This window comes from Cherax quadricarinatus, chromosome 81, assembly GCF_038502225.1.
Source record: "Cherax quadricarinatus isolate ZL_2023a chromosome 81, ASM3850222v1, whole genome shotgun sequence".
In the NCBI taxonomy this organism is placed as follows: domain Eukaryota; kingdom Metazoa; phylum Arthropoda; class Malacostraca; order Decapoda; family Parastacidae; genus Cherax; species Cherax quadricarinatus.
The window spans coordinates 7,139,025-7,152,217 of NC_091372.1; the positions used below are offsets into that span (position 1 = coordinate 7,139,025).

The following is a 13,193-nucleotide window of genomic DNA, read 5'->3' on the forward strand; positions in this document are numbered from 1 at the left end:
CTTCAACCAGAACAACGGCTTCTATAACATAGCTGAACCACTTGCCAAGAAACTTCTTCATCGCTATCCCACATAAGAACATAGGAATGGAAGAACACTGCAGAAGGTCTGCTCACAAACTTATCCAATCTCCCTTCCAAGCTACCCAAGATTTTAGACTCTATAACCCCACCCGGTAGATCATCAGATGCAGCATTCTCCACCTGACCTCAGCATTCTGAACCTGACTATAAATGAAAGTTAAGACACATGTGCAACATCTGGATATCTTTATTGTAGACGTTTCGCCATCCAGTGGCTTTATCAATTCAGATTCTAGGACATAATAGGAAGACAGTAGAACTATATACAAAAGATGAGGTAATCAGTCCCTCGGCCTTGGAGTTAGTGTTCACACTAGGCATAAGTTGGAGAGAGTTCCGGGGGTCAACGCCCCCGCGGCCCGGTCTGTGACCAGGCCTCCTGGTGGATCAGAGCCTGATCAACCAGGCTGTTGCTGCTGGCTGCACGCAAACCAACGTACGAACCACAGCCCGGCTGGTCAGGAACCGACTTTAGGTGCTTGTCCAGTGCCAGCTTGAAGACTGCCAGGGGTCTGTTGGTAATCCCCCTTATGTATGCTGGGAGGCAGTTGAACAGTCTCGGGCCCCTGACACTTATTGTATGGTCTCTTAACGTGCTAGTGACACCCCTGCTTTTCATTGGGGGGATGTTGCATCGTCTGCCAAGTCTTTTGCTTTCGTAGTGAGTGATTTTCGTGTGCAAGTTCGGTACTAGTCCCTCTAGGATTTTCCAGGTGTATATAATCATGTATCTCTCCCGCCTGCGTTCCAGGGAATACAGGTTCAGGAACCTCAAGCGCTGATTAACATTGATGATAATATACAATACGATTTTTATTTCTTTGCAAAGGTTACACTGTGTGATTCACATTTGATAAAACATCGACACGATGCCCAGCCCTTCTAGGGTAGGGTAGGTGCTTGAGCCAGAGTTTGCAGCTCACAAGACTGTCATTCTCATTAGCCGCCTTGGGGCGGGGATGGCAGACCAGAGAGGCCTAGCTTCTCCCTACGAGCCCCGTGAGGGCGGGGAATGTGGCTAGGCCTGGGGACAGTTGTTCCCAAAGATGAGGGAGTACTTGTGCCTCCTCCCATGGGAGACTTAGGTCTCAGACACTCCCTAGACAGGGAGCCAAGGCTGGGCCACCACTTGGAAAAGGCCCGGGCCGGGAGTATACCGGGGAATCTTTAATAATAATAACAAATTTAATAAAATGTTGTTAAGTAAACTAAAGGTATAATGATTTACACCGTTGTTAAGTACACTAAAGATATAATGATTCACGTTGTTAAGTACACTAAAGATATAATGATTCACGTTGTTAAGTTAAGATATAATTTCCATTGTGATCCTTCAATCTTGTCCCCCAGGATGCCGCCCTCGCTAGTCAGGATGGATAATGATGGATAATGAGAACGGATAATGAGGATGGATAATGAGAACCTTCAAAACTAGGGATGCCAAGCCCATGATGACACTCTTCAGGTCACTTGTTCTATCTAGGCTAGAATATTGCTGCACACTAACAGCACCTTTCAAGGCAGGTGAAATTGCTGACCTAGAAAATGTACAGAGAACCTTCACGGCGCGCATAACGGAGATAAAACACCTCAATTATTGGGAGCGCTTGAGGTTCCTTAACCTGTATTCCCTGGAACGCAGGCGAGAGAGATACATGATTATATACACCTGGAAAATCCTAGAGGGACTAGTACCGAACTTGCACACGAAAATCACTCACAACGAAAGCAAAAGACTTGGCAGACGATGCAACATCCCCCCAATGAAAAGCAGGGGTGTCACTAGCACGTTAAGAGACCATACAATAAGTGTCAGGGGCCCGAGACTATTCAACTGCCTCCCACCATACATAAGGGGGATTACCAATAGACTCCTGGCTGTCTTCAAGCTGGCACTGGGCAAGCACCTAAAGTCGGTACTTGACCAGCCGGGCTGTGGCTCGTACGGTGGATTGTGTGCAGCCAGCAGTAACAGCCTGGTTGATCAGGCTCTGATCCACCAGGAGGCCTGGTCACAGACCGGGCCGCGGGGGTGTTGACCCCCAGAACTCTCTCCAGGTAAGCTCCAGTCGACTAACACCCAGGCACCTACTTACTGCTAGGTGAACAGGGACAGCATTTGTAAGGGAACACAACCAACGTTTCCACCAGGCCGGGGATTGAACCACGGTCACTCCGTGTGTAAGGTTGGTTCCAACAAAACTTGGTCGCCAGTAAAAAGGAAGTCTGAGAGAACTTAGAGCGTGGCAGGTTTCCATCCCATCAATCCATTGGTGCAGCATGTAGTGCTGCTGTTAGTAAGTTTATTCAAGTATACACAAATACAGTTACATAGATTATTATACATAGCAGCATATGTGTAAAGAACCTGGGATAACCCCAAAACAAAGTCAAAGTGATTTATTTCTATTGGGATCCTTTTCTTATTTCCATTGGGATCCTTTTCTTATTTCCATTGGGATCCTTTTCTTATTTCCATTGGGTCCTTTTCTTATTTCCATTGGGATCCTTTTCTTATTTCCATTGGGTCCTTTTCTTATTTCCATTGGGATCCTTTTCTTATTTCCATTGGGATCTTTTTCTTATTTCCATTGGGTCCTTTTCTTATTTCCATTGGGGTCCTTTTCTTATTTCCATTGGGATCCCTTTCTTATTTCCAATGGGATCTTTTTCTGATTTCCATTGGGATCCTTGTCTTATTTCCACTGGGATCATACAGAGTGATGGCTCTCATAAAGAAACTGGAGCAACCTTGTAATAACTGGGCTGCCATACTCTATGCACTTAAATGTGTACATGTATTTTAAGGTTGATACCTTAACTGGTTCTTTATCGTCCATAAATGCACTTAACCCCTTGAATATTAACTGTGGCGTGATTGTGTCACCGTCCACAGGATGGGTATGAGGTACATAATGAAGGTAGGATAGTAGACAGTGGAGTCAGACTACACCTGTGGATTCACTCTCACATTGGCCTTCGGATGTATGATAGTTTAACTAATATTTCTATTATGCACATCATACCCATGGTGTGGGGGGTAGTTAAAGGATTACAAAGGTACATAATGGGTACAAGGGTTGGACCACAAAGCTTTTTGATAGCTAAACAAGTTACAAAGGTGCATTATAGAACCGGTGAAATGGCAGTCATATATATGCCTTAAAGAAGGCTGTCAGTTAGCAATTTGAGAACAGTAACACGAAAATAACTACAACTGATTAGTTAAAGGACACAAGTGCAACTGTGACATTTTATTGTTGCTACAACAAAATGTCACATTAGTTGTACTTGTGTCCTTTTACTTAACATATTGTCCGTAATTCTACCAACATTATTAGAACTGAATTATATTGACTTCAGACTGAGAGACTGACACCAGTCAGTCCATCTATTGTCACACTTAAGACTGAGAGACTGACACCAGTCAGTCCATCTATTGTCACACTTAAGACTGAGAGACTGACACCAGTCAGTCCATCTATTGTCACACTTAAGACTGAGAGACTGACACCAGTCAGTCCATCTATTGTCACACTTAAGACTGTGAGACTGACACCAGTCAGTCCATCTATTGTCACACTTAAGACTGAGAGACTGACACCAGTCAGTACATCTATTGTCACACTTAAGACTGAGAGACTGACACCAGTCTGTCCATCTATTGTCACACTTAAGACTGAGAGACTGACACCAGTCAGTCCATCTATTGTCACACTTAAGACTGAGAGACTGACACCAGTCAGTCCATCTATTGTCACACTTAAGACTGAGAGACTGACACCAGTCTGTCCATCTATTGTCACACTTAAGACTGTGAGACTGACACCAGTCAGTCCATCTATTATCACACTTAAGACTGAGAGACTGACACCAGTCAGTACATCTATTGTCACATTTAAGACTGAGAGACTGACACCAGTCAGTCCATCTATTGTCACACTTAAGACTGAGAGACTGACACCAGTCTGTCCATCTATTGTCACACTTAAGACTGAGAGACTGACACCAGTCAGTCCATCTATTGTCACACTTAAGACTGAGAGACTGACACCAGTCAGTCCATCTATTGTCACACTTAAGACTGTGAGACTGACACCAGTCAGTCCATCTATTGTCACACTTAAGACTGAGAGACTGACACCAGTCAGTCCATCTATTGTCACACTTAAGACTGAGAGACTGACACCAGTCAGTCCATCTATTGTCACACTTAAGACTGAGAGACTGACACCAGTCAGTCCATCTATTGTCACACTTAAGACTGTGAGACTGACACCAGTCAGTCCATCTATTGTCACACTTAAGACTGAGAGACTGACACCAGTCAGTACATCTATTGTCACATTTAAGACTGAGAGACTAACACCAGTCAGTCCATCTATTGTCACACTTAAGACTGAGAGACTGACACCAGTCAGTCCATCTATTGTCACACTTAAGACTGAGAGACTGACACCAGTCAGTCCATCTATTATCACACTTAAGACTGAGAGACTGACACCAGTCAGTCCATCTATTGTCACACTTAAGACTGAGAGACTGACACCAGTCAGTCCATCTATTGTCACACTTAAGACTGTGAGACTGACACCAGTCAGTCCATCTATTGTCACACTTAAGACTGAGAGACTGACACCAGTCAGTCCATCTATTGTCACACTTAAGAGTGAGAGACTGACACCAGTCAGTCCATCTATTGTCACACTTAAGACTGAAAGACTGACACCAGTCAGTCCATCTATTGTCACACTTAAGACTGTGAGACTGACACCAGTCAGTCCATCTATTGTCACACTTAAGACTGAGAGACTGACACCAGTCAGTCCATCTATTGTCACACTTAAGACTGAGAGACTGACACCAGTCAGTCCATCTATTGTCACACTTAAGACTGAAAGACTGACACCAGTCAGTCCATCTATTGTCACACTTAAGACTGTGAGACTGACACCAGTCAGTCCATCTATTGTCACACTTAAGACTGAGAGACTGACACCAGTCAGTCCATCTATTGTCACACTTAAGACTGAGAGACTGACACCAGTCAGTCCATCTATTGTCACACTTAAGACTGAGAGACTGACACCAGTCAGTCCATCTATTGTCACACTTAAGACTGAGAGACTGACACCAGTCAGTCCATCTATTGTCACACTTAAGACTGAGAGACTGACACCAGTCAGTCCATCTATTGTCACACTTAAGACTGAAAGACTGACACCAGTCAGTCCATCTATTGTCACACTTAAGACTGTGAGACTGACACCAGTCAGTCCATCTATTGTCACACTTAAGACTGAGAGACTGACACCAGTCAGTACATCTATTGTCACACTTAAGACTGTGAGACTGACACCAGTCAGTCCATCTATTGTCACACTTAAGACTGTGAGACTGACACCAGTCAGTCCATCTATTGTCACACTTAAGACTGTGAGACTGACACCAGTCAGTCCATCTATTGTCACACTTAAGACTGAAAGACTGACACCAGTCAGTCCATCTATTGTCACACTTCAGACTGAGAGACTGACACCAGTCAGTCCATCTATTGTCACACTTAAGACTGAGAGACTGACACCAGTCAGTCCATCTATTGTCACACTTAAGACTGTGAGACTGACACCAGTCAGTCCATCTATTGTCACACTTAAGACTGAGAGACTGACACCAGTCAGTCCATCTATTGTCACACTTAAGACTGAGAGACTGACACCAGTCAGTCCATCTATTGTCACACTTAAGACTGAGAGACTGACACCAGTCAGTCCATCTATTGTCACACTTAAGACTGAGAGACTGACACCAGTCAGTCCATCTATTGTCACACTTAAGACTGAGAGACTGACACCAGTCAGTCCATCTATTGTCACACTTCAGACTGAGAGACTGACACCAGTCAGTCCATCTATTGTCACACTTAAGACTGAGAGACTGACACCAGTCAGTCCATCTATTGTCACACTTAAGACTGAGAGACTGACACCAGTCAGTCCATCTATTGTCACACTTAAGACTGAGAGACTGACACCAGTCAGTCCATCTATTGTCACACTTAAGACTGAGAGACTGACACCAGTCAGTCCATCTATTGTCACACTTAAGACTGAGAGACTGACACCAGTCAGTCCATCTATTGTCACACTTAAGACTGAAAGACTGACACCAGTCAGTCCATCTATTGTCACACTTAAGACTGAGAGACTGACACCAGTCAGTCCATCTATTGTCACACCTTGTGTCATTATGTGTTCGAATGTGACAAAATTAAAGAATTCAGAGATTACTCACTTACAATGGTATGTTAACAACCATAGTAGTATATTACCAACCATTCTTAAAAAAATGACTTTGCTCACACCTTGTTGTGACCTAATTAATATAAATATAAATAGCTCATTACCACTGTAACTTCATCAAAACTTTCTGGCTCAGGTCCCTTGACCCATTATGTACCTCTGTAAAATTTTGACCACCTCCCACACCATGGTTACCTGGAGTTTACCTGGAGAGAGTTCCGGGGGTCAACGCCCCCGCGGCCCGGTCTGTGACCAGGCCTCCTGCTGGATCAGAGCCTGATCAACCAGGCTGTTGCTGCTGGCTGCACGCAAACCAACGTACGAGCCACAGCCCGGCTGATCAGGAACTGACTTTAGGTGCTTGTCCAGTGCCAGCTTGAAGACTGCCAGGGGTCTGTTGGTAATCCCCCTTATGTGTGAATGGGTTATGGGTAAATAATAAAATAACCCTCTCAGAAAAGTTCAAAATAACTTATTTCCATGATAATTGTACTTATGTGTACCTGTACCGAGATAAATTTACAAATCTTAATTAAAACTTTGCGACCCGTCCCGGACATGTCTGACCTTTTTTTTGGGGGGGGGGGGGGGGATTATTGTAGGTAATTTACACTATGTATAATAATTATAGTTATGTGTACCTGTACATGAATGAAAATAAAAGGACACCAATGGAAATATAAAGGACCCCAATGGAAATATAAAGGACCCCAATGGAAATAAATCACTTACCTTTTTTGTTTTATCCCAGGTTCTCTACACATATGCTGCTATGTATGATAATCTATGTAACTGTATTTGTGTATACCTGAATAAACTTACTTACTAAATGTTAGGCAAAGTGACTTATTATCATTGTGATCCTTCAAAACAACTTAAATATTTCCTAAGTGTTCTAGATAATTTACACCAGGTAACTACACAATGGAAATAAAGTCACTTAATTTCCACTGTATAATAACTGCTGTATAATAATCTAAGTAAATATATTGATAAAGGTATATAAAGTTGGTCGTCCATCACAACCCTTCACTCCAACATTATTATCAACAAACCTGGAAGATTTTTTTTTTTTTGGTAATGGGAGAGAGTTGTCCACGTTAGTAAGTTGTATTTTGTGCATGTAACATACATTTTTTTTTTTCAGGGATGTTGAAGGTAGATAATTAGTTAATAGATCAGTGGTAGACAACATGTCTCATAGTTTTAAAAGTTGAAATATGTGAAATATTCAGTCATAATGTGGTGTATTCTCTCTGTATAAAGTTAAGGTTGTTTAGGTACGTGTATATATATGTACAATTATTATATATAGTGTGAATTACCAAAGATAACCCAGAAAATGACATAAGTGACCTATTTACATTGGGAACCTTCAGAAAAGTTTAGATAAGTCCTGTTTTTTAAGTCACGTAAAAATTCAATATAGAAAATCTCTTGTTATGCTGAACATTTCCCGGAAATTAGGTCAGTTTTGTCCCCAGGATGCGACCCACACCAGTCTACTAACACCCAGGTACCTACTTACTGCTAGGTGAACATGGACAGCAGGTGTCTTAAGGAAACACATCCTAATATTTCCAGCTGTACCGGGGATCGAACCCTGGACCTCAGTGTGTGAGCTGAGTGCGCTACCAACTCAACTACGGGACACCTAAAGGGATGTGCCTTGATTCTGGTGAGGGACTTTTGATCCAAGGAATTGGATATATCCTTCCCTTCCTCTCAATAAACCTGAGTGCCTCCAATTCCTCAGATGCTGTATGACCCCTATGGGTTTAGTGCTTGCAGATTTAGCCTTTCCCATGAATATTATAATACTAATAGTTGATACACAAACCGTCAAAAAACCTGGGAAGAATATAAACAATATTCCGTATATAATTGTCTGGCCGAAATGTTTTCAGAAATTTAAGGAAATTGTAACCCGAAAGCTTAAGGAAGTTCGTAACGCTTCTCGGGAAACATTAGGATGTGTTTCCTTAAGACGCCCGCTGTCCATGTTTACCCATCAGTAAACTGGCTACCTGGGTGTTAGTTGACTGGTGTGGGTCGCATCCTGGAGTTTATCTGGAGAGGGTTTCGGGGGTCAACGCCCCCACGGCCTGGTCTGAGACCAGGTCTCATGGTGGACCAGGATCTGATTAACCAGGCTCTTACTGCTGGCCGCACGCAAGGTGACGTACGCACCACAGCTCGGCTGGTCAGGTGCCCGGGACAAAATTGACCTGATTTGCCTGAAATGCTCAGCATAACAAAGGGTTTTCTATATACAGCTATGGTATGTATACCTTGTACATGTACTGGTAGTGAATAAGCATATTATTATTATTATTATTATTATTATTATTATTATTATTATTATGAGTATTATTATTAATATTAATTATTATTATTATTATTATTATTATTATTATTATTATTATTATTATTATTATTATTATTATTATTATGAGTATTATTATTATTATTAATTATTATTATTAATTATTATTATTATTATTATTATTATGAGTATTATTATTATTATTATTATTAATTATTATTATTATTATTATTATTATTATTATTATTATTATTATTATTATAAAACATACATGGTGCTCCAGAGTGAAGCATTATCAACATTATGAAGCACTAAAAAACACTAGAACTTTGTGGTACTAGAGGAGCACACCTCAATTTAGATACCTTGTAACTCCAGTAAAGTATTTGGGTCACTACCTGAAGAGCCTGGGTCAAATCCTGGGCAGGGAGCCCTGGCTGTCTTCAGGAAGGCACTGGATTGGCACCTAAAGTCAGTACCTGACCAACTGGGTTGTGGTTCATACATCAGTTTGTGTGCAGCCAACAGTAACAACCTGGTTGATCAGACCCTGATCCACCACGAGGCCTGGTCTCAGACAGTGCTGCGGGGGTGTTGACCCCTGAAATCCTCTCCAGGTAAAGTCCAGGGTGAGACACACAAACAAATCTCTTTAACACTTCCTGCCATTGTCATCTGATAGCAATTAGATATCCATTAATGCAGGCGAAGGCTCTTGATTTAGAGAACTGGATCTTCTCTCTTTCCTTGGATCAAACCCACTTGCCTTCCATTCCTCACTTGCTGTATGACCCCTAGAGGTTAGCACTTCCTCATAAATAAAATAGCACAATAATAGTGAATAGATAACAAGGTGTCAGTTGACTGTTGTGTCAGTCTCACTCTGCAAAAATGCAACGCACATAAAGGGCCAAAGATCTGGAATTCACTAACTGAACTGGTAAAGGATCCCCTGACTACTTATAAATTAGGACTTTGCTTAACCCATAAATGGTCCAAGCAGATCTACGTTCACATGTTTTTTTTACATATTTTCAAATATAACAAAAAAAAAAGTAAATCAAAGTTTTTTACACATTTTCAAATGTAAAAAAAACAAAAAGAAGATCTACTTTTTTTACATACTTTCAAATGCTGAAAAAACGTATATATACGTTTGGACCGTTTACGGGTTAAATATCATCTCATGTCTCAGTACTAAACCAACCAACCAAAACAACTTCTAATCATTTATTATATTATATGACCTGTAGTCTATTAAATATCTGCCTCCATGAAATATTACTGTTTGAACCATTAATTGTAATATTGTTTTTATTATGTACAACTTGAAGATTATTATTATTATTAACCTCCACCTTGACTACCTCGCATTAGTATTAAGATTAATAAAGATTTTAATAAAAGTTAACCACTCTTATCTTGTCTAGATTGAAGTTAGTCATTATGTACGTACTAGGATCAGTCTGTCCGAAATGCCCCGGCATGATAGTGGCTTTCTTTGTACTTAGCAAACCAAAATTGTCATTACACATTGTAACCTTCACAAAGAAATAAAATTTTTATTCTTTATTCTTTTATTTTTTGCATCCTGGGGGACGACCTAAAATGAATCCCAATTGATATAAGAATTGAAATAAGTCACCCTGCTTTACTGTTTTGGGTTATCCTCTTCGATTATTATTATTATTATTATTATTATTATTATTATTATTATAATTATTATTATTATTATTATTATTATTATTATAATTCAGTATTATTATTTTCTGTTTAGGAGACCTGGTCTGAGGTGTGCTATGGGGGCAACAATCTCTGGGATCTTTAGCCCTTAAACTGTCCAAACATAGATCTACGTTTTCGCTGCCAGCGCTCGGAATATTTTGAAAAATAGAAGACCGTGAAGCTGGTGCTGGATGCTCACATGACAGCAACATCGAGTCCTGCCACTTGCAGAAGTGTTGCTGATATACATTTTTTTCTCGTTTTTATTTTAATTTATATAATTTTTATGTTTTGATAATTACAATTCATAATAGTTCTTATGATTTCATAGCCAATCTATGTTCTGACACTAATATTAGGTACTGAAATAGTACTCAAATAGTCACAATCACACCAGCAGGTGTACATTTTCACCTGTCTTGGTCATTTACTATTGTCTAGAAATATATACAAAGTATTATAGGTCTCAGCAATGTTTTAGACATGCTGGAGTATATATGAAATTTCTTGAAGCATGGTGTTTATGACGAGTGTTGCTAAACTGCTGACAGGGTAAGCAGTGGAGTGACACAAAGATAGTGCACTGTTGCAGGGAACCCTGGCTTTATTTGTTTACACAGTTACACACAAACATGTATGTGTGTTTGTCTATCTGTCTGTCTATCTCTGCTTATCTTTCTGTCTGCCTGTGTGTGTGTGTTTCTGTCTATCTGTGTGTCTAGGTTTTCTATCTGCCTGTGTGTCTCGGTCTTTTTGTCTGCCTGTGTGTATCTGTCTTTCTGTCTGCCTGTATCTGTCTTTCTGTCTGCCTGTGTGTCTCGGTCTTTCTGTCTGCCTGTGTGTGTGTGTTTCTGCCTGCTTGTCTCAGTCTTAGAGAGCAACTCGTAAACCAACAGCTATTACACACGATGCAGTAGTCACGTCTGATTCCTGATGAAGTGAAAATGTGTATTACTTGCCACTGAGTTGCCAGTCATGCTCATTATGTCTTATATCTACAAGCACTGTATAGCACTTTGCCTGGAATTTTTGGGTTATCCTAGGTAATTTGCACTATGTATAATAACTGTACTTATGTGTACATGTGACAGAGATATAGACAGATAGAGAGAGATATAGTGGACACTTGGTTAACGCCTTAATCTGTTCCAGAGAGCTAGCCTTTAACCGATTTAGCCTTTAACCGAATTAATTTTCCCCATAAGAAATAATGGAAATCCAATTAATCCGTTTCAGATACCCAAAAGTATTAAACAAAATAATTTTTTTACATGAAGTATACATTTCCCTACACAGAAAACAATGATACATGAAGAATAAAACAATAATAACATCACACTTACCTTTATTGTGGACTTGTTGATGAGTGATGAGACAGGAAGAAGGCAGAGGATGAAGGTGTTGTATTGTTTGGAAGAGGAATCCCCTTCCATAAAGACTTCAGGTAACAAGTTCTTTTCTTGCTTGTGTCCTGGGAGTGCCTTTTTCCCCCCGGAGTAATGTAGGTCCTGTTTGTCATTTTATTCCTAAACAGGCTTGTTTCGTCACAATTGAACACTTTTGGGGTTTTAATTTTTCAGCCTATATGTACCCCTTAAAGTCCTGCACATATTTTTCAGCTGCTTTTTTGTCAAACTGGCAGCCTCACCATGCCTTATCATACCATACCACCATCACAACCACTACCATCATCACTACCACCCTCTACCACCATCACAATAGCTACCACCCTCTGCCACTATCACTACCACCCTCTACCATCATCACCACCACCCTCTACCACCATCACTACCACCCTCTACCACCATCACTACCACCATCACTACCACCCACTACCACCACCACTACCACCACCACTACCACCACCACTACCACCACCACTACCACCACCACTACCACCACCACTACCACCCTCTACCACCATCACTACCACCCTCTACCACCACCACTTTCGTATTTTTCTACAAACTTTTTCTTAAATTATATGTGTTTCTCACATTCTTTACCATAGGGCTGGCACTAGAAGCTTTCTTGGGGCCCATGGTGGCTTATTTAGCAGTTACAAGCACCAAAAACAATTGAATAATACAAAATGTATTGCATGTACACGTGGAATCCTCCTCACAGGCTTTGTAAACAGTGGCACACTGGCTGGTACATAGAGTGAGTAGCCAGGCCCGCTCAGGCCACCGTGCCAACACGCTTGGGACGAGAGCTCCTAACCGAGTTTTTAGGTGTTATCCGAGCCAATTTTTTCATGCCAAAACGAGGCATGATCCAATTTTGGCACTATCTTATCCAGGCATTAACTGAGGGTCCACTGTATAGACAGGTACAGACAGAGACAGCCAGTGGTATAAAAAATGAAGGATTCAAATTCAAATTTATTTATTTCTTTGCAAGTAGTACATTGAGATTATGCATTTACAATAATGGGTTGCAGTGCAAAGCGTCTCTTTTATGCTTAGGCATTATGGGCCGACTTAATTTAACCCTTTGACTGTCACAATCCCAAATCTTGAAGTGTCTCCTAGTGTCAAAAAATTTTTGGAAAAAAAAATTATTTTTTCTTCTGAAATGATAGAAAATCTTTTCCCGGTGGTAATGACACCAAAAATACGAAATTTGATTGAAAACTTATGGAATTATGCTCCCGCGAAGTTAGCGATCTCGGTGATATATGTATATGCACCAGCGATTTTGCCGACTTTGAGCCCTATTTTCGTCCAATTCCATTATTCCAGTCGACCAAACTCA

The 13,193-nt window shown here is 40.8% G+C and overlaps 1 protein-coding gene across 4 annotated transcripts in view; it reads left to right on the forward strand.

The window, feature by feature from the left end:
• Nucleotides 1–7,402: 7,402 nt before the first annotated feature.
• hop (tyrosine-protein kinase hopscotch) overlaps nt 7,403–13,193 on the forward strand; it is a 147,238-nt gene continuing 141,447 nt past the window's right edge. The window contains exons 1-2 of one of the 4 annotated variants that reach the window (XM_070102309.1): nt 7,512–8,063; nt 8,293–8,666. The gene's annotated coding sequence lies outside the window, so the exon portion shown is untranslated. Of the gene's footprint in view, nt 7,489–7,511; nt 8,667–13,193 lie in introns of those variants that run through there. The other 3 variants (XM_070102307.1, XM_070102306.1, XM_070102308.1) reach the window with 3 other exon arrangements.